The following is a 27077-nucleotide window of genomic DNA, read 5'->3' on the forward strand; positions in this document are numbered from 1 at the left end:
AGCACACCATTGCCTATAGGAATTATGTACAATATTACCTACATGCCATTAGTCATAGATACTGATGGATGCCTTTTCTGAATTTACAAAATAAATAGAGGAAGACAAAAAGATTTCAGGCTCTTGTCTTTAAAAAAAGAAAAAAACCTTTTGTTTCCTTCTATCACAAAAGAATACATATCTATTACTGAAAATTTAGAAAATACTGAAAAGCAAAAGAAAGATAAATAATAGCTACCATAATCCTACTGTCCTGAGATTACCAAAATGTAATTTGTATATTCCTTGGAGACAGGAAGGAATATACAAATTCCACAGGACTCAACTCAGAGCCTTGCATAGATGAGGGCATTGGTTACAACCTTGACTGAGCATCTGTGACATCTGTGGAACTAAAAATAAGTACAAAAACAGAATGAGTATGCCTGGGTTCCACCTCAGAGCTACTGCCTCGTTTTTGAGTGATGACCTAGTGGCAGTGTTATAAGGAAGTTCCACAAAGGATTCTGCCAGGGTTGCAAAGTAATGGATTCCATACTCAAAAACATCTTTTAAATAGAGATTTTTTTTTGCAAAAAAGTAAAATAAAAGAGGGTACACAAAGAGTACATAATGATATTTTTCCCCAGCTGCCGAATTTGTGGCTCAGCCTAGCAGAAGTTACTGTGCACGTTTGAAAATTAGTGTTTCATGTCCTGAGAGCTTACCCTCAATCTTCTTGAACAAGGCATGGCCTATGATTGTACTCAATGGCTCCATTTCTAGCTTTTGAAAGTTGGCTATTCTATGTACTACTTACTCTAGCACGTAAGAGCAAGCTTCAGACATGATTACATGCTTTAAGTAATTGGCCGCACCATGTTCCAAATACTTCTCCCAGCTTCTTAGGCTTTAGTTTCCCATTAAATTCTCTCTGGTTTGGGTTTTGGCCTTTCTCAGTCTTCCTCCCTGGAATTCTTCTCGCCTGCCTTGGTCAGTGGAACCACCAGCTAGGATGATAGTCTGGGCTTTGCCCACAGGGGACCTTAGAACTTGGAGACCAGATCATAAAGAACAATTTAATTAAAGTGCCCTAAGTTTTTCTCTTCACTTCGGAGACCCTCTTTTTCAAGATTCTGTATTCAGGTCTAGAGTGCACACTTTCATTCATTCATCCATTCAACAAATACTGATTGAGCACTCATTATGTCCCAGATACTGTTTGAGGGTCTGGGGATTCAAGAGTAAATAAAACCTACAAAGACCCTGCTCCCATGGATCTTACAATCTAGTGGGAGATGACTGAAAAGAAATCTGTCAGATGGTGATTAGTGCAATAAGGAAAAATTAAATAGCTTAAGGAGATCTCATTGTGAAAGTGACTGTTTTATACAGGGTGGTCAGGGAAAGTTCTCCTAAGGAGTAGTGAGTGGTGGTTTTATACAGAATGGTTAGAGAAGGCTTCTCTCTGACCGCAGAATCTAAGGCTAAAGGTCAAAAGCCTTTGGTCAGAGCATGTATGGTTAAAGAAAAGAGAGGGACCAGTGTGTCTAGGCACAGCAATAAAAGCACAGTGGTAGAAGATGAGGTCAGAGAGATATTGCAGGGGCATGGGTGAGATTGTGTAAGGATTTACAGGAAAAGGGAAGCGTTTTGCATTAATTCTGAGCTGATATGAGAAGCCATAGGAGGGTTTTGGAAAAATTATCTGACATATTTTAAAAGGAACACACTGACCACCGGGAGGGAATAAGAGTAGAGGCAATTGCAGATATCTAAGTGAGGGTCAGGTAGATTGGATGAGATTAGTGGTAGTGGAGGTAGTGAAAAACTGTCTGCTTTGGATGGTAGAGCCAATAGGATTTGCTGATAGACTGGATGAGGTATGACTGAAAAAGAAGAGTGAAGATGACTCCAGTGTTGGTTAGAGTAACTGACAGAATGGAGTTTCCACTTACTAAGATGGGAAAGAAAGTAGAAGGAGCACATTGGAGGTGGGTGAAATTAAGGATTTGATTTTAGACACATTAAATTTGAGATGCCTATTAGATAGCCAAGTGGAAATGTAAATAGTCAGTTAAGTATTTGAATTTGAGTTCAGGGGAGAGGTTGGGGCAGAAGTTATACATTTTGAGGTTGTCAGCTTAAAAATGGATTATCTGTTAGGATTAGATTTGATTGCAAACACCAGAATAGCAAAATCACATTGGTTTAAGTAAGTTTATATTTCCATTATGCAAAAAGTCAAGGTAAACGAGTAGGAGCATGACTCCACAATCATCAGGAAACTAGACTCCTATCTGTTGCTCTGCTATACTCAGTATGTGACTTTTAGCCTCATGGTCTAATGAGGCTACCTGAGCTCCAGTCATTATGCCTCCATTAATGTCAGAAGGAGGAGGAAAGAATGAAAAAGGATGTGGTCCCTCCCTTTAAGAACACTATCTAAAGGCTGCATGTCACATTTCCAATTATAGCCCAATAGGCAGAACTTGGTGTCATTTGGACACAGCCGAATGCAAGGGATGAGAGAAGTGCAGTATTTTTATTCAAGAAGGCATGATACCAGATGAAAATTGCAGTTTCTCTTACTATTGGAGAACAACTAAAATGCTATGTTACTGATAATATTTAAGTCAAGGCACTGCATGAGATCACTTAAGTAGTGAATGTAGATATAGAAAGATCAGTCCATATTTGCCCACATACACAGATATTTCAAGTTCTCTGGCAACTGTCAAAGCTGTGCCCTCCTCTATTTCAGCTAACTGTTGCTGTGGAACAAAGCACTCCAAAGCTAAGTCACTTGTAATAACTATGTTGCTAATACCTATGCATCAGTGGGTTGACAAGGGTTTGGTTGAATGGTTTTTCTACTGATTTCCCTTGAAATCTCCTGAAGCCATAGACAGATGGCAGCTGTGGCTAGAAAGTCCAAGATGGCTTCACTCGCGTTCCTAGTGTCTTCATGGGGATGAGTGGAAGCCTAGGCTCAGCTGGGATGTTGGGATGACCAAGTTCCTATCTCTCCCCATGCATTTCAGGGTTTCTCTCTCTCTCCACATGGTCTCTCTAGGTTGTTTCTCCATGAAGTTTCTCCAGCAGCATAGCCAGATGTATTACATATAATCTCAAGGCTCAGAAGAGCATAAAAGCAGAAGCTACCTGGCCTTCTTAAGGCTTAGCTCCAGAACTGTCAGAGCATCATTTCTGCTGTATACTCTTGGTTGAAGTGAGGTGCAGGGCCAGATTCGTTGTGGGAGGAACCTACACAAAAGTATGAATAGCAGGGGGCATGACTCATTAGGGACTATCTTCACAGATTAGCTGCTGTGTGCTCTAATGACCAAAAAGGCTGACAAATGTGGTATGCCTGTAAATCATCAAGAAAGATACTAGAAAGCAGATTGAAGACATTATTTTATCCAAGTGCAAAAACATGTTTTCCCCAGTGAGATCATTGCGTGTCCTTTAGGAATGATATAATGGAGATCCATAGACAGTCCATTGAAGGTGACAAAGAATGCTCATGGCAATCCCATATGAGTCAGGTTGAATGAACATTTGTGTGCATCCCATGTGCCAGGTGCTGTGCAAAGGACTTTAAGAAATGTTATCATAGTAACAACATCCTTATTAGAATATTAAGAAGGAAGTGTTATCTGCATTTCACACCTGAGGTTGAGCAGTTTCCAAGGTTACCCATCTAGAAAATGTTAGAACTTGCAGGGTTAGCTCAGGCATTCTCTTACATGTGACCTTCTCCCCAGGCTGCCTCACTTTACATTTCCTGCCTCTGTAGTTTTAGAAATGATGTTCTGTCTGCCAAAAACACTTACTTCTCCTTTGGTTGCCTGGGTATCTCTTTTCTAAATGTAGTTTAGGAAATCCTCTTCTTGGAAAGCTGTCTTAATAGCCTCTTTCCCACCTACCAATGGCTTTAGCCTTCCCTCACTTTCTTCTGTGCCTTATACATGTTTCTAATTGTAACTGCAACTTTTTTTTTTTTTTTTTTTTTTTTTTTTTTTTGCGGTACGCGGGCCTCTCACTGTTGTGGTCTCTCCCATCGCGGAGCACAGGCTCCGGACGCGCAGGCTCAGCGGCCATGGCTCACGGGCCCAGCCGCTCCGCAGCATGTGGGATCTTCCCGGACCGGGGCACGAACCCGCGTCCCCTGCATCGGCAGGCGGACTCTCAACCACTGCGCCACCAGGGAAGCCCCGTAACTGCAACTTTAATAAGTTTAACTCTAATTATGTTTGTCTCTAATAATAGACTGTGAACTTCAATGGGGGAACAGATATTTTTTAAAAAGTATCTTTTAGCCCCAGGAAACAGTCCAGTGCTTAGCAGTTAGTGATTTTATTGATTAAGGATTAAATGAATGAAGGCATAGTCCCTGCCTTTAGACATTAGTCATAAACTTCTGGGGCCAGGGAGATAACATCAATATAGGCAATTAGACTGAATATAAGCACTGGTTAATGAGGGTGTATGGGGAGAGTGCTATGGTGATTGCAGAAATCTTGGCTCCATCTGAAGATATCCAAACTCAGATTTTTAATAAAACAACAAGTCAGCTTAAAAAAAAAAAAAAGGAAGTCTACAGGGGAGAATAGGCTTGTGGGATACAGTTTTCCCCTCCTGCCTCAGTTTATAATCTCATTAAGGGAGAAGAGAAACAAGAAAAGGCTGGATTAATCAGACAAGGGTTATCCATTGAGCTCCCACATTCTGCAGTGCACTAAGGGGACAGAGCAGATTAATTACTTGGGGCACCAGCTACTTCTTTAAGTGGCTTCTGTGGTCACAAGCACTTTCCCTCCTTTATTTAGCTCACTCTTTATTCAGTGGCTGCCATAGTGCCCTAGGGCAGTGCGAGAGTTGACACAGCTTCCAAAGGTGGTGTTGGTGCTATTGAATAATTACCAGAGTCTAGATCACAATTTTATTATCCAGTGCAATGAGCAGTAGGAAGCCTCATATCAGAAAGGACCACTCTATTCATGGACTCATAAATAGAGATGGTTGGGACTTTAGAGATCGTTTAAGCCCTGAAAGTTACATTTATTGTTTCGGGTTACATAGGAGATCTGTGTCAGAGTCAAAATTAAAGCTTAAGTCCCTAGATATCCATGTGCTTTTTATACAACATGACATGGAGAAGCTAATGTTCTGACCACTGATCCTTTAGTTGAGTCCTTTATAAAGTGTATTCTCTTGATCCCTCATGAAGGGCCTGGGCCAGGGAGGGAGGGTACAGTGCTCTGCCCTTCTCATTCCCTGCCATCATAGCTGCTCTAGTTTTTTTGTTTTTTTTTAATATCTTTATTGGAGTATAATGGCTTTACAATGCTGTGTTAGTTTCTGTTGTACAACAAGGTGAATCAGCTATAAAGAGGCTCTCTGACTTTAACATTTAGCTTTTAATTACCAATTAACCACTCTCAGGTCTATATTTTTGCAGGGCTTCAATTGAGTTTAGCAAGAGTCACACAATTCCACTGCTCTTACAGTTACTATTTCCTCCATATTTCTCAAATGCCTAGTATATCATATTCATTTCCTTTCATTGGTGAGCCATCTCAGTTCACTGCCTTTAACTATTTTAAGAATTAAACTGCTACCTTGTACCAAGGCTATCTGTGCTCTATTTACTACCAATAATGGGGCCCTCATTTAGTTATCTTGGACTTAACTTCAGCTGCATATAGCACTTTATTATTTTTTAATTATGAGCAGATGTATTAATGGGTCTATGACCACAGAGCGGTTCTTCTATGGAGCTAATTTATATTTATATTTTATATCTACAATTCTCATTCTATGATTGGGTTCAGCCCAAGCACTTTCTGCAGTTTTGGACCAATAAGACAGTTGGAGACCAGTTCAGAAATCATAGTTGTAAGCTTAGGCAGGCCATCTCTGTTTATATCAAACTTATGAGAATTCACTAAATGGTGTTTTTATAACACTATCAGTTATCAGTTTGATGTACTCTTTTAAACTACACATTTTCAAGTTTTAGGAGCCTAATTTTTCTTAGCTGGCAAAATTCAATGGAGGTGAAGCTAGAAGGGGGGTCATGGCCAGTCACTGCAGTTTATTTTGTTCTAGTCAAAGTATTTATGAACTCCTTTTTTTTTCCACTCAAATTTGCACATTAATTTCTATTAATTAAAGTCAGTGACACCTGTTCTAGGATTTTGCTTGTCAGCTAAGATTTTAGCAATCCCACTTTCTTTGTTTCTCCATGGCTACTGTCACATTAGTAGCTCTATAAATTTCACAAAGCCTTCTTAGACACATGGATTTTGCGATTCTTTTGGGGGGAATTAAATGGAATTTTTCATGGAAGGAATTACATTCAAGTTAAACCAGAGCTTTACACATCAAAATCCATGTTCTGATATTACGGTCTGAAGAGCAAACTCCGCTTACACTGATCTGCTAGGATTATGTGACTTATCAGCTGTTACTGTTGTTTTATCAACGAGAGAAGATCATTCATGTAGATACACTGATGACTCTAGAACATTTAATCTTAAAGATTACCTTGGTAATAAGAGTTTCCTATTTCTAAAAATGTATACCAATCTCCACTTGAGCACTGTGGAGATTTTATGTCAAATAGCTGAATATAGGAAGGAGTGAGTTGAAAACTTCCTAGCATGTCAGAAAAATGTTAGCTCTTACTGAAATTCTTGAGAGAAAGGGAAAATGACTACATATAGGTTATTTTTGTATAAAGCTTAAAAATTAATTTATAATAGAGATGAAATAGCATGGGCTTAGCTGAGAGTTTAGAAAAATCCTCCTACTCCATAAACTTAGGAATTATGCCCCAGTTGTAGTAATGACTAACTCAGCAGAGATTTTTTCATTGGTGAACTGTTTTTTGTGGCTCTTAGGAGGGTTTAGCATATATTCCAGAGTGGTCAGTGAAGCAGAAGCAGAAGGAGATGCCAGGTCCATTGTGGGATCTTATTTGGGACACACTGACAGCAGGCCAATAAGCTGGTAAACCACTGGCAAATAGGAGTACGGCTGATGACACACTACAAGGTATGGCCTTGCCAAATCAGGAAACTCAGTTATTACACACCATTGCTCATTTATTCTTAGAGTTTTCATCTCTATTTCAAAAGAAACTGGCAATCTTGTAGTTCAGTTTAGAGAATTGTTTGTAACATTCCTGGCGCTAGAACAGAACATTGATGATGTTCTCATGCCTCGGGGGAGAGAACAGAATCCATGTCCAGGTATCCGTGAATAATGTGTTTGCTTGAAGCTCTGCAGGCTTAGGGAAGGCCCATTCTTCTACCAACACTTGTCATACCTGTTATAATTACATTTTGGTTTCACCATCCTATTAGACTGTTAACTCTTCAATAAGAAATAGAAAATTATAAAAATGACTCATGTAAGCCGTGAACAACTAGTTAAGAATAATAAATTTAAGTTCTGGAAATTAGCTAGCTCTTAAATGGTAAATGAAAGCTATTTTTTTCAGTTTTACTGTGATATAATTGACATACAGCACTGCATAAGTTTGTGTGCAGCATAATTATTTGACTTACCTATCTTGTGAAATGACTGCCGTGGTAAGTTTATAAGCTGACTTACCTATCTTGTGAAATGACTGCCGTGATAAGTTTATAAGTTGACTTACCTATCTTGTGAAATGACTGCCGTGATAAGTTTACTTAACATCCATCATCTCATATAGATGCAAAAAAGAGGAAAAGAAAAATCATGTGTTTTTTTTTCCTTATGTAAAAGTTATTTTAATGAGGTGTTCTCTTAAAAGGTTTTGATTTAACAGCATCTTGATAAACAAAGGCCAGTTCCAGAGTTGAGCCAAATTTCTCCTAAACTCTATCTAATCTTATTACTTTGAGGAGCAATTGGCCCAACATTGCGCACATGTTTTACAAGGCTCATAAAATAACCTCTCCCCTGAGCCTCTGGCATCCAGGCATCCAGGTGCATGTGACTTAGTAATACTTGCACAGCAGTATCCTGCATGCTTTGAGTGATGTTGCCATTTGCTGGAGTTCTCAGCAGTGCGGCTCTTCCACCCAGTTGCAACCAATTTCACTGATCAGTAGCTCTGGCTTAGCTTTGCTCTCATAAATGTAATAATTCACTTGGCAGGTACAGAGCAGATAGATCTCAAAAAAAAAAAAAATGTTCAGGTTCTTGGAAAAGCCAGGAAGAAGACTCACTGATTTTTTTATTAGCTTTTGTATCCTGACATTTAATTTGGGTAAGGGGATGATGCAGTAGTTCAGGATGCTCAGGCACCAGATATCTTTTTTTAAATTCTTCAATTTTTATTCTTCTTTCCTCTGTGAAATGACTCCAGTCTGTGAAATCCATTTAAGAGTCATGGATATCAACAGGTTGTTGAATGTGGCCAGTCAGTGGACCACAGAGCTGGGCTAGTGATGAGTAGGAACAGAGCATCAACTTTGTGTTGGCCCTCGACATTCCTGGGGGTACATGCAACTGCTATCATACAGAGACTTGGTTTATATTATACAACACCACACACACACACACACACACACACACACACACACACACACACACACACACAGCCAGGCTGTCTGGATCCAAATCTGTTACGTTTCTTATTAGCTGAGTAATCTTGGTATATTATTCAGCCTCCTAGTGTCTCATTTTTTATTTTCAGAAATTGACATTTTCTCTCTCATTGTCTGTGAGGATTCAACAAGTAAACAGATGTAAAGTAGTTTAAAGAAGTGCCAGGCATATAAGAAGCTCTCGGTGAATGTTAACTCATTAAAATTATTATCATCACTCTCATGTAAAGATCTTTCATTTATAATTTTTCTGTATAGCCAAAAATTAATATTTTTGTTTTTTATTATTTTTTAAATAGGTGAGATGTTCACATGGTAAAAATCCACACAAAACTAAAGTGTATATAACAAGAAGTTAAGTCTCCTTCCTATTTCTGCCCCCATGTCCTTTTCTGCCTTCTCAGAGGTAACCGTTCTTTCATTTCTTATGTATCTTCCAGAGATGTAGGGCTGGCCAAAAAGTTCGTTCGGGTATTTGCAACATTTTACAGAAAGATCCGAACGAACTTTTTGGCCAACCCAATATCTGTATGTAGCAATGAATTTACTTAAATCCTCTACCTAGAATTTTAAAATATATTTTGAATAAAAACTGAAGATTTTTTCCTCTAAGGGAAAATTAAATTGGCCTCATTTGGATTATGACTAATCAAAATAATAGTAATCATAATTTGAATAATAGCTGTCTTTGCTATGTAGCAGGAACTCTGCTAAGTTCTAAACCAAAAGTACTTGATTTAGTACCTGCAACAACCTTCTGAGATGAGTATTATCACCATCCCCACTTGACACATGAAGAAACTGTTGCCAAGAGAGGCTAAATTTCTGAAGATCACTCAGCTAATAGGTGACAGAGCTGAGTTTTGAGACCTGTGCACTTAAAATTCAAGAAAGTTTCAGTAGAAGCAAGAAATCTACCTATCTTGGATTTCCTTTTTGGAAATACTTTTTGTATCTTCACTTTGATTTCTCTTACCTGTTAAATGTCTTGACCTGGGAGAAAGTGCCCCCCAGTCTGGTCTGCTCACACAGCCTCTACTTCAGTTCATCCTGCACCTTGTCTATTATTCAGCCTTTTGAAAATTCCACTTTACCAGCCTGTAGTAGTTGGTAGTTAGTTCCCTGACCTATAGCAGATAGTCCTGTTCCTCCTTGAATCTGAGAATATTTTGACTTCCCGGAAGGCAGGGGCTGTGTCTCTTTCATTTCCTATTCCCAGGGCTGAGGATATTTGCTGGTACATACTTGTCACTGAGCAAGTGATGGCTGAATGAATGCGTGGATGCAGGCAGTGTTTGCCCGTGAAGGGGACTTTGGATATCACTTTCTAGGATGTGGGTCCAGGAGAGCAATGGCAAATTCCCTGATGCTAGAGAATTGTAAATGTAAAATGGGAAATTCTGGTCCGTGAAACACTTTAGCAAATCTCAGGGACCTAAAGGTCTAGGTATGATTACTTTCAGGGCATACTAGTGATGTAATGCATGTACATGTGAGAGCATCTTCTCTGAGCCAGAATTGTCTTCTGATATGTCATGGAACAGTCTTCAGGAGTGTACTTTTGAGCAGAAGGCACTAAACATTGTCATGCTTCTTGGATTTGTAGTGTCTCAGAGTCATTTTGTCTTTCACTACTGAAAGACTGATCTCACTAGGCAAACTGAGTCAGAGCAGTTTTTTAGATCTGTTAGCATAATTTCTTATTTATTTTTGAGGAAGTTTTGGGTTTTCAGGAACTGGAGGAAAGCTAGACAGAGGGTTAGAGATGGAAGGATTTTTAAATGTGTTTCAGAAGTAAATGACAAGTGAAAAAATGATGGAAAAGGAGAAATTGTGTTCAGCTTCTGGCCTCTGTCTCCTCTCTGCTCTTCAGCCTCAGCATGACCCTTTTGTACTCAGGAAAGCCCCTTGGTACTCATGCAGTCCCTTCCTCTTCGCCATGAGAACTTGCCTTCAGACAGTTGTCTATAAAATTCCAGTATGCTTAAGTGTGATTGACCAGTAGTTACAAGGGCAAATACAAATTATAAGTAAGAGGCTTAATTCTCCCTGTTGAAAATAAGGGAAGAGACTTCCCACTTTTCCCTTTTCCTAGAGCATTTACTTTAGAAACCTTGTAATTTTAAGTTCTTTTTCCATCTCTTTGAAATGTATGTGAATCTTTTTAAAGCTAAATAAGCCTCTTGTCAAAAATGTCTGTCTCAAGGACCTGGGAACAATCTCTTTCAAATGTAGTCAATTAAGGTAGATAACACCCTAACTCCCCAGTTTCTGTGGGAGGGTAGGAATCTATGTTCTGTGCACACTTCATTCCAAGTTGCAATGATACCTCCTTTCAAAAAAATGAGACGTTTACTTTTACTTTGGACAAAACCAATTAATGAACACAGATATTACGGTGATTACCAGGTGAATATAGGATGAACTGTGTGACAAATGGTGCTGTTGGGTCCTCTTACTTAAGGACTAGTTATTGGTTGTCTTGAGCACATGTATGTAATGGGTTGTATCTGCCCAGTTACATAGAAGGGCATGAACTTCCTTTCTGTCTTTGCAGTCTCTTCAGGGACTACCTGTAATGCTTATCACATTCTGGTTTAATGCTTATTCAGCAATACAGTTGTTTTCTTTCTCTTTTACTTTTGTGGAGAGGTTTTCTGGGTTGGGAGGAGATTTTGTTTCAAATTTTATTTCCCTGACACAGCATACTGTCTGTTCAGAGGCAACTGTATTTTAACTGGGGCTAAGCTTTAAAGATTAAGACATGAATTACTTACTATAGAATTTCAAGCACCAGTAAACTGAAATGGGGAGTTTATTAGGAAGACTGGGACTAGACATGGCCAAAGAATACCTGAAGCTCTACCCAAAAGCTAGTCTCTTAGAGGTGAGAAGTGCTTTCCTGGGGGAGAACAACTGCCCTCCAGCATTTGACTCACATTTGAGGGACATCCACACTCTCCAAACATTGAAAGAGAGCAACTTATCCTTGCTCACAGGAGTTTCTCTGGCCTATAAATCCAACACTGTTGCCCCTTCTAAATTTAAATATTTTCATTAAGTAACAAAAGAAACACACATTAAAGATAACATATTTCTTGAGCAGCTCAAGTAGCTCTTTAATGGGTCCCTTTCCAGCTTCCTCGACAATCTTCCCTTAGTTTTGGTGGCACTCAAAGAGTATATTGTAGTTTTCCATGCTACTGGTGATATCATCCATTAGGTTTATGTGTCCCTGTGTCTTATAGAGACCGTGACTTATTCATCTCTGTCCCCCAAACGTCTGGGTACATACCAGCTGCTCATTAAATACTTGGATAAACAAATAAATACATGAGGACTTCCAATGTACAATGCATTATGACACACAATGAGGAATACATAGATGATAAAAATAGCTAACGATTCTTTAGTTTTTACATAGTTAATATTGAAAAAGCCTGACTCATGGGAGACTAGTATCAAACAGCTTTGTTATCTCCCACTCCCACTTTGAAATCCTCTCTGTTGGATTGGATCCTCACCTACCCCATATCTTTCATGGCTATGATTTGGTAAGACAGAGTACTGAGTTATAATTACCATCTCCATTCTTATATTAGAATATATACTTTGAACTTGTTTTAACATTGAGGCTTCTTCTCCCCAGCTCAGGTCTGACAAAAAGTGGCGCATTCTTAGTCAGGGAATGGGGGGTGATCAGCTTCTCTTACCTCACCTCACGTGAGATTTTACCTACTTGGGATTTTATTTGTATGGAGTTATGGGATGCCCTCGGACTGAGTTTCCTCTGGTCGTGCCTAACTTAGCAATTGGCTAAACTTAGTTGTTTTATTGGTTCAGGTAAAAACTTCGGAGTCATCCTTGACACCTATCTTTCTTCCATGTGCTACATCCAATTCTTCAGCAAATCCTTCAGAATACTCCCACATCCAGCCATTTCTCTTGCAAACGCCACCCTAGGGTCGCGTCCCCCTCGCCTTTGTTTAAATTGCTGCACTGGTTTTCTACTTGTTCTCCCTGCGGATTTCACCCTCCATCTGTAAGGCTACTTTCCACATAGTACCCTGAGGGATCCTTTCAATATGCTAGATTTTATCATTTCATTCTTCTATCCTAATACTCCGAAGGTTTCCCATTCCTCTGAGTCATGAATCTTTAGGCCAGCTGATTTGAGAAGAGAAGGTACAAATGCGTCCTGTGACCCGGAATGTCCGTTTTTGTAGATAGCAAGTATCCACAGAAAAAGGATTAGGAGGCTGTCGTTTCGCGAGTCGGCCCCTAGATGGCACTGTGGGCCCGTGCAGATTTCTGCCCTGCTTGTGCTTTCCCGGGAGCGCAGACAGCTCCATTTCAAGCTGAACACCTTTGGGGCAGCCTGGACTAAAACGGACTGAAGTGCCTGCTCTTTTTCGTTCTTTCCTCTTCTTCTCACTCCCATTTTAAAAAGGGAACAAATTGTAACGTAAAAGAAATAAATTGGGAAGATTCTGAAGGGGCTGGATTCTCTCAGAGAAACACTTTTAAGTGTCTGCTGTTTGGGAATACAGAATAACCAGGATTCACGCCCTGGAGGTTGGAGGATCCGGGAGGGGTGCGGCGGGGAGAGCACTCGAGCCCCCAAGAACCTGGCCTCCCTTGAGGGGGCTTGGGCACGACCCGAGGGGTGCCTGACTAGAGGAGTTGGCAATTGGGGAAAGAAGTACGAAAAGTTTCATCCCAATTCGTCACTTTTACAAAATGTCTTCTTTTCTCTGAGGCCGAGCTTCGGCGAGTACAGAAGTTAGGGTTTGTCAGAAGGCGGTCTGAGGCGAGCAGAAGCGCACTGGCGGCGGTGGGTTGAGGGAAGCAGCTCGTTGGCCCGGGGCTGACGAACTGAGCCTGCGCACGCGGGGCGGTGGGTAGGGGAGGGTTCCCTCAGGGGTCGGAGTGAAGGATGTACGTGGAGGGCAGAGACCCCCGGCCTCTGCCAGGGCAGACACGGCCCGGAGCCGTGTCCGAGGAGGAGCCGGCCGCCCTGAGGCCCGCGGGCCGTGCGCGGGAGGACGCGGCGCCCCCAGCTACCCGTGACGCCCGCGCGCTGAGGGAGGATCCAGCGGGGCGGCGCAGAGAGCGCGAGCGGCCCAGAGGACGCCCGACCCCCTCGCCTCGCGAGGCCTGCGCGGGAGAACCGCTGAGCCCTCCCGGGTCTGCAGGTGGCCCAGCCGGCTCCTGCCAGGCTTCTTCAGGTGGGGCGGGGGACCGCAGGGACTCATGCAAGTTTAAGACTGGAGACACCCGAGCCGTTGGTTGTGCCCCGGTTTGGAAACAGTCACCACAGCCCCTCGTCGCAGCTCTTTCGCTTTCTGTCGTGGTTTCTTGTGGAGGCTGGAGGGCTCCTTGAGTTTCCTCCGGGTCGTGCCTGCTGTATGGTTTGCGCGACATAGAGAAAAATGAAATTGTGAGTTCCTTGTGAGAAATTTAAGAATTTCAAGGCGGTGGCAGCACAGAATTAAAACAGACTGGTCCTCACAAGTGTGGCTTAGGGGCCATGTGTGAATGCTCAGGTGTCACTCATCAAGCCCGTGACGCCAGCCTTGCCTCTGGGCGGCCCATTTTCCAGTGTTAAACCGGGGTATGCTTTTAGCCTCCTCTCTCCTACTTTCTTAAGCTTTAGGGGACATTGTTGTTCTATCTTGGACCTATGGGGAAGGACTCTCAACAACGGGTGAAAAGAACCACTAACTTTGTAGAAACCATGCTCCTAACCCCTTTTCATTCATGTTAATTTAATGTCTGCCTTGATATCTTTCAAAGGAGCGTCCTCAAAATCGAGCGTTTCTGAAGCCTAGGAACAGACGCTTTCTGTGTTGTTCTGAAACACGCCGGTAAGGAGGAGAATCCTCGGTATGGAAGAGCTCAGGAGAGGCCACAGTTGAACTCAGACACCAGGAGAGAGAGGCTTTGAATCTGCCTAAAAGCCATTCGATTTTTGATGGCAATGTGCAGGTATTTGGCTCTTTTTAATGCAAGGAAAAGATGTTAAGTTTCAAAAATGGTTTTTGCCTTTTGATTCAGGGTCTTCCAAATTGTTTCCTTTCTCCCTTTTGAATGAAATTAACTTTCTGTCATAAATCAATTGATTTACTCTTCCTTGGTTACAAAGGAATAAGCATAAGTTTCAGTGCTATCAGCAATTTTTAGTAATCACACCACCTTCACACATAAGATTTCATTTAGCCCTTGCAGCATCCCTGGGAGTAGACCCTCACCTTGCCATTTTCTAGAAGAATGGCAGAAGAATGGAGGCTCAAGAACATAAAGTGAATGACCCAGGGTCATACAGCCAGGAATAAGTGGGGACTTGAGGTTGGGTTCTTAGGTCCTTGCAGATCCTTTGTTTCCAAATCTGTGCCTGTTCCACTGCATCAGATGCCTTTTCAACAAACAGTATCTTGTTACACAGATATGAAAGTTCAGGGGTTAATCCCTTGTTAGAATCTCTACTTTTTTTGTAGCCAGAGATAGTTTCACAATAGATTAAAATAAAACTCAGTCAGCATTACCTTCCTCTTGAAGACATTCACTTAGTGGTCAGAGTGGGATAGTTTTGGCCTCATTTTCAGGATAGTTACCCATGAAGAAGTCCATGTTGAACTATATCAAAAGTATGCTCAACTGTGCCTTCTCCCATCAGCCAACATCTGTTAAATATATACAGATCCTTTCTGTGTAAATATAGACAGAATTGTCTCAACAATTCATCACTGAACTCTTAAGTCTAGCATGATTTGTTGGTATTTCAGAGATCTGGTTCCAATAAGTAAGATGATCTGTACAATAACTAACATATAAAAGACCTTCATTTCATTTATCATTATTTCATACATCCACAAATATTTGTTAATCTTATATTTATCCTCTAGGTATTGTTAATATGACAGAAAAAAGCACAGGGAACATTCCTGCTCTCATGCAGCTTACATTCTCGTGAGGAATATAGAAGATAAATGGTTAATAAATGCATACATCAGAAAGTTATAATAAGGGCAATGAAGAAAAAGAAGGGATAGTAAGGATATAGAAGGGCATGGGAGTTGGGTGTCATTTTAGCTGAGGTATTTTTACTGAGGTAACCATTGGGTATACAGTAGACTCAAATGAATTGGGGGAATAATAAGTACATTTTAGTTATGATTCTTTCTTTCTGTCTTTTTGCATGTTAGGAGCATCTGACATAAAACCTTATTACTCTTGATGGTGACCTTTCTTCCCAGTCCAATACAATGTTTTCTCTATCGTTGAATTCTCTCTAATTTTGTTTTATGCATCTGCAAATGGGATACTAATACCTCCTGAGCCTTCCTCTCAGAGTAGTTAAGAAGATCAAATATGAAAATGTATGGGAGATGGTTTTGCAATATTAAAAATACAGTAGACTCATAAGGGATAACCACCTCTTATAAATCTGCCTTTCCAATTGACCCTAAGTTGTCTTTTATTTGATTTTTTTAGTGGTAGCCCATGTGGGGCTGAGCATGCTTGTAATATTTTTACTTTATCAGTTTAGAGTCTAGATTTTGCTTAATAAATTTCATCTCTCATGCTTGTCTTGAAGATTGGCAGTGACTTTCTGTAGTACTGTTGTGAACTAATGTTCTCCCATGCAGCCCATCATCATAAACAACACTTAAATACACTTAACTTGTCCACCACTCCTCATCTTCTATAGGTTATTTATACTGGGATTGAGGGAAAATGTGCCGATGTTTTTATTATGTCTGCCACTGCTAAAAAAGGAAAATCTTCTAGTAGTCTGCTGAATCTTCTTTAGATCATAGTGACCTGTCCAGAGGTGATAGAAATCGTTGTCTGTGTCTTCCTGTTATCAGTCTAGCTGCTTCATTACATCCCAAGTCAATCCTCTTTTCTAATTCAGATTTTCCTGGCATCTCAGTAACGCCTTGGTAGACCTCTTGCTTCCTCCTGGCAAGCCAGCTGACAAATGCCAGATATTGGCTTCCTTTGCTTTGTCCTTCAAGTATGTGGCCAGATATTTCCTCATGTGGCCATTTGATTCCATGTTTTGTGCACTCTTCAAAGACAGGAGTCTCAGGCACAGAAAATTTTCAGAGATAAGTACATCGATATAGAAATTCTAAGTCTCACTGACTAGAGTAAAATATATGAATCAGATAATTAGAAACTTGAGGGTTGATTCAGATTACAACTAAAACATTAAACGTCTCTTTATGCCAGATAAATGTTTGCCAAATTTAAATCAGAAGATCATAGAATTATGAGAATCTTAACAATTCTCCTAACTGGGCAAGCAGTGATCCCTTTAATTCAGCCCAGAATTTCAGTTTTTCAGGACATGTCTAAGACAGCCAGGGGAAGTCTCTCCTTCTAAGCAAATTTAAGGGGAAGCTTATTTGTGCCTGTGCATTTTTTACTCAAATTTATGGATTTGGAATTTACAATATGAAACCGAAATGGCAAGGTAGGAACTAATAGCATGGAGAAGAGGGAGCAGGTGACTTTATGGAGAGGGCCTCCTGGAGTCTGAATAATACAACCAGTTGTAGAGATCAAGTTTAACTTGAAATGGGGCTCTCAGGGATCGGCCTGTACAGGGTAGAGCTTTCAACTCAGATTGTTTGTGTTAACAGGTTTACTTTATTGTCCCTTGCATTGCAACATCGTTCTCTCAGGTTATTGATCTTTATATAGTTACTTGTTTTATAATATTTTTGATATTAAAAGCTCCCCAAATTTGTCCTTAGAGACAAGTATTCATGGCTGCGTGAACCTGTTCTAACACAGAGTCTTGTGCCTCTCCACAAGATGGGATTGAAGACCTTGGTATTCACAAGCAGTTCAGCAGGTTTTAGATATGGTTCTCCATTAAAATGTTCTGAATGCTTTTATTCTTTTCGGCTTTGCTGACTGTGAAATCTAGAGATCTCAAGTTAAACCGGGACTCTACTTTTATATGGCTTGAAAGATGAGATCTGAATCATGTTGCTTATGACATCTGGGGTACATCTGAAAATCTGAAAAAGCTGTCACTGAGACAAAAATAGTGAACAAAAGGTAGCAGTCTAACTGACTGGTATGGGATGGTATTTTAATAAAACAAAATTTAAATTTAAGACTCCAAGTTAAAAGTGCACAAGGGTACAGCGGAAAAATGAAGGTGTGATTTGCACTTGAGATGCATGGGCAACTTTGTGTGTTTTCATTCAAGTTAAGTATCAAAGGGATACTTTCTAATGATACATAATAGGTAATAGTTCTTTGAATATAACTGGATAGGTCAGCTAGTTGAGAAAAAGAAGATAATTTTTTCTGTGAATATTCAAAAAGAAAATATCATTGAAGAGCATGTTTTGAAATCAAGTTAATTTAAGTGTTTTATTTTTAAAAAGAAGACCAAAGCTATATTTAAATAATAGTTGGTTTCCTCCATCTGATTTTTATGCTTTCTGTCTACAGTTGTTGTCAATTCCAAAGCTCGGTGTAGCAGTAGAAATGTTGATAGAAGTAGCTACGAAAACAGTGAAGCATGACTACCTGTTCCTGCCTTCTGCTGTTAAAGGGATCTTTTATAGCTTCTTACTATTTCCTAGCTCGCAGCTGGTGCTGGGGAAGTATAGCATTTGAGGTCAAAAACCATTTTGTCAGGCTAATAGGAATGATTTTCTCAAGAGTTTCCCTAAAGATGACAGAGTTAGGTGAGAGAGGGCATGTTTTCAAAATGAGAGAGAATTCCTCACATGGGAAAATTCCTCAGGGAAGCTGGTAGGTGGAGTTGAAAAGGAATATATCACATTTCTTAGTGAGTAGCACTGGGAAGTAGGAGGAGGGTTGAAGTAATCTCTTGTTATCATTCCTTCAACTTCTATGATTTGATTAGTGAGAACCACAAGGAATTAATATTTAGAATATTATAAAACATTATATTTCCTAAGAATTGTTAATGAATGATTCTTTCCTTTCTCCCCATTGCTTTATTCTTACATCCTTTTCTTTCTGGCAAGGTTGCTTCTGAGCTGTTTAGTAGGTATAAAGTCCAGAAATTCCTTATGGAAAAGTATTAAGTGAATAGCAATATTAGAAGGGTAAACAAATTAACACGGGCATGAAGAAAATGTCTCTTCTGAAAAATAAAGTAATATCAATATTTTAAAAATTAACTTCAAAATAAAAAGTTAAAATGTATGTAAGCACGTTTGCATCAATTAATGTTCAGTTTTGCAAGCTCCGCAGTAAAGCAGTTTTTTTAAAGAACCTTTTCTGCATTTTAGTATTTTATGTGCTAGTACTTGGTTTTCTCTTTGTAGGCCTAATAATGCAGTTATGAGAGACACAGGAAATATCAAAGAAGGTGAATGTAAAAAGATATGCTTAATTTATATTAATTGATAGGAGTTAATTATAAGTGTTTATTGGACATCTACTAAGTCATATGCTTTGGGAATAAAATATAAGATATAGCTCTTGTTCAAAGGTATCAACCACTTAGTTATGATTATAAACTTAAGGTTCAATGAACATAGAGAATCACTGAAAACAAGGTGGTTGGCCCTGACTGCAAGTCTATGTGGAATTTAAAGAAGGGAAAAATCTTGAGTTGGAGTAGTCTTGGGTAGCTCAATATGTTGTTATCAGTGGTTTCTCTTTCACTTCCAGAAGGTAGGGAGACCTTTCCTTTCTAGGGCTAAGTCTTCTCTTCATCTCTTGCCTAAGACAGGAGAGTAGTTATTCAGAATCCTGCAGAGTTTTAGGAGGAGAAGGCAAAGGAGGAGGTGGGTAAGATGAGGAGATTGTAGTAAGGAATTTCTGTACATCTGTAGGTGTTCTAAATTAATAAAGTCTGAATTAGAGGAATGGGAATAAAATTTAAATATTTTTTCATTTCCTTAAAGTAAATATAAAATCGTAATCTATTAACTAAGCAGTGTGACCGATCAATGGTCCTATAGGTTTTACTTCAGTGTCAAGACCCGGTTTTCCACAGATGGTACATTTGACCTCAGTTGCTGTTTTAATACTTAAAAAGCGTTTTCTCCAAAATTTCTTCCTTTTTTTAAAAAAAAATCCCTGCTTAATAATACTGTTTTTTAGACAGTGGGACAATAAGCTTTGACCTGGATTCAAAGCAAATGGTCACAAATTTGAGATCTGAGTTTATAATCTTTTATTTCTATGGCTTTTTATAGGTGGCTTGCCATTTAACAAAGTTTTCTTTGAGCTCCTACCATATGCCAAAGACTCTTATTAGGCACTAGGGACGCAATACAGGAGAGATGGAGTGGTAAATATGACAGTCTCTGCTTTCATGGAGCATGTATTGTAGTTTAAGGAGTGGAGAATGGGAAGAGGGAAAATGAATGAAAAGCAAAAAAAAACCCCACCAGATAATTTATGAGAAGTGCTATGGAAATAAAGAAATGGGGTGATGGGTCAAGATTGAGGTGAAGGGCACAGGAAGATATTACATAGAGAGATTTAGATAGAACAGGGAAGGCTTCTCTGTGGAGGTGGCTTTCAAGATGAGACCTGAACAAGGAGAATGGGATGACCATGGGGAGAATATTCCAGGCAGAGGCAGCTAAAAGAGTAAAAACTGTGAAGCAAAAATGAACTTGGTTTGTTTGAGGAATGTGAAAAAGGCTAGGGTGGCTGTAGTGCAGTGACTAACTAGGGAGTGGTATGATAAAATTGAAGAGGCAGCAGAGACTAGATCATGTACGGCCTTGTAAATAATAGTAAGAAGTTTGTCATTATTCGATTCAATGTACAAAGTATTGGAGGGTATATGTAGGAAAGCAGAGGACATTTATGTTTAAAAAATATTGTTCTGGCTACAACCTGGAGAATGAATTGTGGATGGCAAGAGTAAAAACAGGAAGCCAAGTTGAGGATTCTGCAGGGGAAGCTCCTGGCTAGTCCCATTTTTGATGGAAGAGACTGGGGTACAGAGATGCTAAGTGACTTTCCCAAGCTCATACATTCAGGGAGCAGCCAAGTTAACCTTTCTCAATTTAGTCCTATTTTCCTTATATCCCAGATAGAAAGAACTGGTAGTCTTTGGGTCACTGAGCCTGGATAGGAAGAGCAGAAGATTCGGTGGTAGAAAATTCGATTCAGGTCCTGGCTCTGTCACCTATAAGCTGAGAGAACCTGGAGAAGCCACTTGGTACTCAGTTTCTGTCTACTTAATGATGCCTTTTTCATAGGGTTCTTATCAGATATGAGATATGATTCTTATGAGAAATAAGATACAGTTATAAAAGAAATACCTATGTTAGTAAATGAAATACCTATATAATGCAAATGAAAGAGCTGTAATTATTTAAAAGGCTTTTAAAAAAATAACAACAGAAAAGTTGAAACGGGATTAAAAGTAAAGACAGTAGCTTGTTTGCATTCCTGCATTTTAAAAATTGTGTAAGTTCAGGTTAAATTGATCTGGAATATACTGATTCTGTTGTCACTGGCTTGAAACCAATGAAGCGGTCAGTTGTTTAGAACCCAAACAACTGCTGACTCTGGGAAATACACATATTTGAGAAGACAGGATATTCACCTAGAATATATACAGAAGGATATACAGACCAAAATGGAGTCTATTAGGAATAATATGGCTTATTAATGAGAGATTTATGAGGGGAAGGTATTTGTTAATGTGTCATTTATTCCACAGAGGGATGGCAACATGTTTTATGGTCTACAGAGCTTGTTTTCACCTAAAGTAAATATCCAAACTCACAAGGACTCATTTATTTGAGGTCACAAGGAGCTAGACAGTTCTGTAGGGGGTCGGCATGTGTGTAAGGAGAAAATCACACAAGCGATTTGGCTAATCATACAAGCTATGTTGGCCAAAACCCTATGGGTTCGGACTGAATGTTTTACTTTACATCCAAGATACATTTGTGCCCTGTTGGCACAGCTTAATGCTGATGAGCTGGATTTGGAGAAGGAAGATTGTTGTCTCACCAGTTGGCTCTGGGCCATTTTGATGCTTAAAGAAATATTGATCCTGGAACTTTAGAATGCCGGCTGAGAGTGGACATGGGGAGCAGGTCCTAACTTCTTTGACAGTTTAAATAGATTGTGCTGAAAATATATAAACTGTTTGAAATCCGACACATTTTAATAATTTTTGAATTTTGATTTGGAGGCAGAAAGCCTGTGACTAGGAACAATTGCACTAAATTACTTTGCTTATTACATGGAAGCAAATCAGTTACTTAACTCTCAGCTGTTCAACCTTATCTAAATTATTTCTTCTCATTGAACCTTAGTCTCCTAACCTAAACTGTGTAGGGCAGTAGCACATCTTCTCTGAGTTGCTGTGGTGGATAAATGCAGTAATATATCTGTAAGAACTGGGTGTCTGGCACACAGTAAGCATTGAATCTATGTGGATTTCTGACTAGAGCAGGAACAATGTGTTAATGGTGGGAAGTAAAAATGGAACTAAGTCTAAAAATACCCTGCAGTTCACTGTCCTTTCTCTTCTCCAATTCTACCACTTTTTTTTTGTTTTAGAATTGCCACTTATGAGTAGAGTTCAGGCAAGCCTGAAGTATGTTGCTGCTCAGAAATGCTGTGTCTGGGAAAGAGACTTAATTCACTCAGCCTGGTAAGAAACCCTCAGTAATGCAGTTACATGATATAAAATTGATTATTTGAACCTGGTAGGAGGTAGGCATCTAGACAGAGTCTCCAGAACAGTCAGGAGGGATCAGAGAGATAAAAAGATCCCATGAGAATGGAAGAAGCTTTTTATATACCCACTGTTAATGAAACTTCATAGAGTTCCATAATCCCTTATCCACAACTCGAAAATATGAAAAGCTCTGGGAAACAAAACTTTTTTTCAAATTGTGCTTGACAGCAAAATATGACCTAACTGACACAAGAACTTAGCTTATTCCACTTAGTATGAATATTCTTAAATTCCCCTAAAGAAATACTAATACTGTTTTAATTACTATAGATTTGTAGTATAGTTTGAAATCAGGAAGTGTGATGCATAAAGGCTTTGTTCTCTCTCAGGATTGCTTTAGCTATTCAGGATTTTTTTGTGGTTCAATACAAGTTTGGGATTGGTTTTCCATTTCTGTGGCGAATGCCATTTGACTTTTGATAGGGGTTCCATTGAATATATAGATGGCTTTGAGTAGTATGCATATTTTAACGGTATTAATTCTGCTGATCCATGAATATAGGATGTCTTTCCATTTGTTTATATATAATTTGATTCCTTCAGCAATGTCTTGTGTTTTTTGTTGTATGTATCTTTCACTTGCTTGGTTAAATTTATTCCTCAGTGTTTCATTGTTTTTGGTGTTATTGTGAATGGCATAGTTTTCTTTATTTTTCAGATGTTTCATTACTAGTGTATAGAAATGCAACTAATTTCTGTATGCTTATTTTATATCTTGCAACTTTACTGAATTTGTTGATTAGTTCTATTTTTTTGTTGAGCCTTTGGAATTTTCTATATGTAAAATCATATCATCTGCAAATAATGACAGTTTTACTTGGCAGTGATTTTTTGGATATACAGCAAAAGCATAAACAACAAAAGTAAAAATCAATAAGTGGGACTACATCAACCTTAAAAGCTTCTTCACAGTAAAAGAAATAGTCAACAAAACGAAAAGGCACCCAACATAATGGTAGAACATTTTTGCAAACCATGTATCAGATAAGAGGTTAACATCCAAAATATATGTGAAAAAACTTAAACAACTCGATAACAACAACCAAAAACAAATAATCTGATTTAAAAATGGGCAGAGGATCTGAATAAACATTTTTCCAAAAAAGGCATCCATATGGTCAACAGGTACATGAAAAGATGTTCAACATCAATAATCATCAGGGAAATGCACAAAATATCACCTCATACCTGTTAGAATGGCTATTGTCAAAAAGACAAGAAATAACAAGTGTTGGAGAAGATTTGGAGAAAAGGGAATCTTTGTACACTTTTGGTGGGAATGTAAATTGGTTCAGCTACTGTGGAAAACAGTATGGACGTTCCTCAAAAAATTAAAAATATAACTATCATATGATCCAGCAATTCCACTTTTGGGTATATACTCAAAGGAAATGAAAACAGGATATCAAAGAGCTATATGCACTCACATATTTATTACAGCATTATTCACAGTAGCCAGGATCTACCTATCTATCTATCTATCTATCTATCTATCTATCTATTATTCAGCCATGAGAAAGAAGGAAATCCTGCCATTTTCAGCAACATCAATAAACCTTGAGGGCATTATGCTAAGTGAGGTAAGTCACACAAATACTGTATGATATCACTTATAAGTAGAATCTAAAAAAACCAAACTCATAAAAACAGAGTAAAATGGTGGTTACCAGGGGCTGGAGGGTAGGGGAATAGGAGAGATGTTATTTAAGGGTACAGACTTACAACAAGTAGATAAATAAGTCCTAGAGATCTAATGCACAGTATAGTGAATACAGAGAGCAGTATTTATTATAACCATCAAACTTGTTAAGAGACTAGATCTCAATTATTCCCACCATAAAAAATAAATGATAGTTATGTAACACTCTGGAGATGTTAGCTCATGCTACAAATGTGAATCATATAACAATATAAAATGTATCAAATCAACATGTTGTACACCTTAAATTTGCACAATGTTATATGTTAAATATATTTCAATAAGATATAAATTAAAAACACATAATAAAAAATGAAATCTAGTCCCATGGAAGCAAAACGAATTGTCTAAAGGAGTGTGACTGCTCTGCCCATTTGTCATGAGCTGACTGGCTTCCGAGTGGGGTACAAAGTTCTGTAGATACATTAATATTCAATTCTTCCACAGTTGGGAGAGTGACTCTGAAGATACTAAAACTAATTAAAATTGTTCCAAAAGCTCAGTGGACTCTGACATGGTGGGAAGTTTTAAAACAGAAAATCAGGTCTTGTACTGTTAGCAAAACTGTACTGAGACACCAGGGGTTAACTCACTGCAAGTTGATTTTTTTTTTTTTTCTATCACAAAGAAAGAGCAGTCTATTAGGTAGATCTTTTCGTACAGAGGCACCCTTAGTAAGATTTTGAATTCTGGATTTTTTCTCTTTGATCTGCCTGCTGGGTGTCTCAAAGGACTAAATTTTCACTATTAGAAAATTTGGCAGGCAGTGTCACGATGATAGACTTTTTTCATTTGTATCTTTTTCCATTCTTAACTCAGTGCCCCCACACCTCAAAAAAAAACAAACAAACAAACACAAAAAATAAATAAAACCCAGAGAAACATCCTTTGAGAGAAGCAAGTTTCTGCACATATTTTCCTCTCATGAAAGTTTTCCAATGGTGATAAATCACAGTAATTTGCAGTTATGTTAATATCAAGAATCATCCATTTAAATTGGTAACTCTTTGTTGTGTGTCCCTTTCTAATATATACTACCAAATATAAAATAGATAGCTAGTGGGAAGCAGCCGCATAGCACAGGGAGATCAGCTCGGTGCTTTGTGACCACCTAGAAGGGTGGGATAGGGAGGGTAGGAGGGAGACGCAAGAAGGAGGGGATATGGGGATATATGTATATGTATAGCTGATTCACTTTGTTATACAGCAGAAACTAACACACCATTGTAAAGCAATTATACTCCAGTAAAGAAGTTAATAAATGAATGAATGAATGAATGATCAATTACAAAGTGTGTTTGACTCGAGGAATTATGCTTCAATATTTACTATTAAATAGATTGCTGTAAGATAATCTAATTTTGCCTGATATACTTATGTGCACGTAATGAACAGAAGTAATAACTTGTTATTTGGGGACTGAAGTCGATGAGTCACATATTTTATAATGCATTGCTACTGACAATCTGACTATAATAATCACATTATAACATTAATATAACATGTTTATTCATTACCTCTTAGTATGAATGCAAAATTAATTTTGTTAACAATTTTCTCAATAAGGAAAAAATAAACTGTGCTGATACAACCATAGGAATCCTTAACTTTACTATAACTGTTCTATAATTGTTTTATAAATGTTCATTGCAAAGATTCCCCCTTTATACAGTAAGAGCAGATATATTTGTCTAAACCAGGATGATGAGTGTAATGATCTATTGAGAACTTAAATCATCCTTTTGAAGCATAACACCTTATTTAAAATCTTCTCTTTCACAGAGTATGTTTCAAACTTGATACCTTGTAGAACAAACATTTACTGGAAGGACATTAGTAGAGCATGCCATTCACAGGTGCAGTTAAGCTTGAATTCTGTAGTATTCCAGAGGAGAGATGATGTCTTACCCATTGGACCTCTCCACTTAGTCCACCGCTGACTTCTCCATATCCCCCCATAATAAACCTTTGTCATATTAAGTATTAGGATAAATGGTCTACAATTACTCCAAACTACTTAGAACACTTAACTTCATCCATCTATTTTTTTTCCTGTGTTATAGAATAGGGATCATCCACTCCCGCAGGAGCCCTGTAAATTTGGTATAGGTACAAGTGTGAATAAAGGTAGTCTCCCGTCTTGGCCCCTTCGCTTTCACTGTTTTATATTGCTAAATACAAAATGAACAAGGTGATGCATTAGAAATTATGGGAAAAGTAGTAAAAATTTTTTCTTGTTAAAATATTTATTGATTTACTTTGTACAAGAAGATATTGTAAAGTGATTGGATAAATTTTTTCTTTCAAGGGCAAAACACTTTATTAGCTCTTAAGATCGAATATACTTGGGTAGATAGGGAAATAATTTTCTGTGTCTCTTTGTAATAGTGGTTGTCAGAAACAGTGGTTTTTAATTTGGGGGCAGTTTATTAAAATGCAGGCTACCAAGACAGAGATGCAGGACATGAAGGGTGGGATCCAAATATCTGTAGTAGTGGGGGAAAATAAGCACAGGTGATTCTGATGTACATGATTTTTGGAAGTCTATTAAAGGAATGTCATGCCTGTACTTTTATTACCTAATAGTGGAATTATTGCAAATTTGCTAATGTTTCCTTTTTTTCTTATTTTCTGGGTTTAACAGCTTTTTGTGCTTTCGTTAAATCTGATCATTTGATCCTTGGTTTGTTAGTCATACTTTTTTTTTTTAAAGTCTCGTCATCCAGCTTAGATCCTAATAATTCTTATGTTTACCTAAATTATGTGCAAAAAAGAAAATCTACTTAGTTATAATAAATTGAGCTAAATCTTCTTAAAGCCAAAATAGGAAATTTTATTAAGAAAAGATTTTTAAAAAGTTTTAATCTACTTCTTAGAGAAGGGGGGAGGGGCAATCTTTCAATTATGTATTAAGTTAGAATTTCATATCCACAGTGCACATGAGACATCAAAGTTCTGAGCTAAAATAATTTCTTATTAACTTCTAAGTAAGATTTTTATCTAATGCTGTCAGAGTCAGAGGCAGAAACCGAAGGGGTTTAATAAGCACCTTGTCATTGAAGGTCAG

The sequence above is a fragment of the Neophocaena asiaeorientalis genome, unplaced genomic scaffold (assembly GCF_003031525.2).
Source record: "Neophocaena asiaeorientalis asiaeorientalis breed wild unplaced genomic scaffold, Neophocaena_asiaeorientalis_V1.1 scaffold131, whole genome shotgun sequence".
In the NCBI taxonomy this organism is placed as follows: Eukaryota; Metazoa; Chordata; class Mammalia; order Artiodactyla; family Phocoenidae; genus Neophocaena; species Neophocaena asiaeorientalis.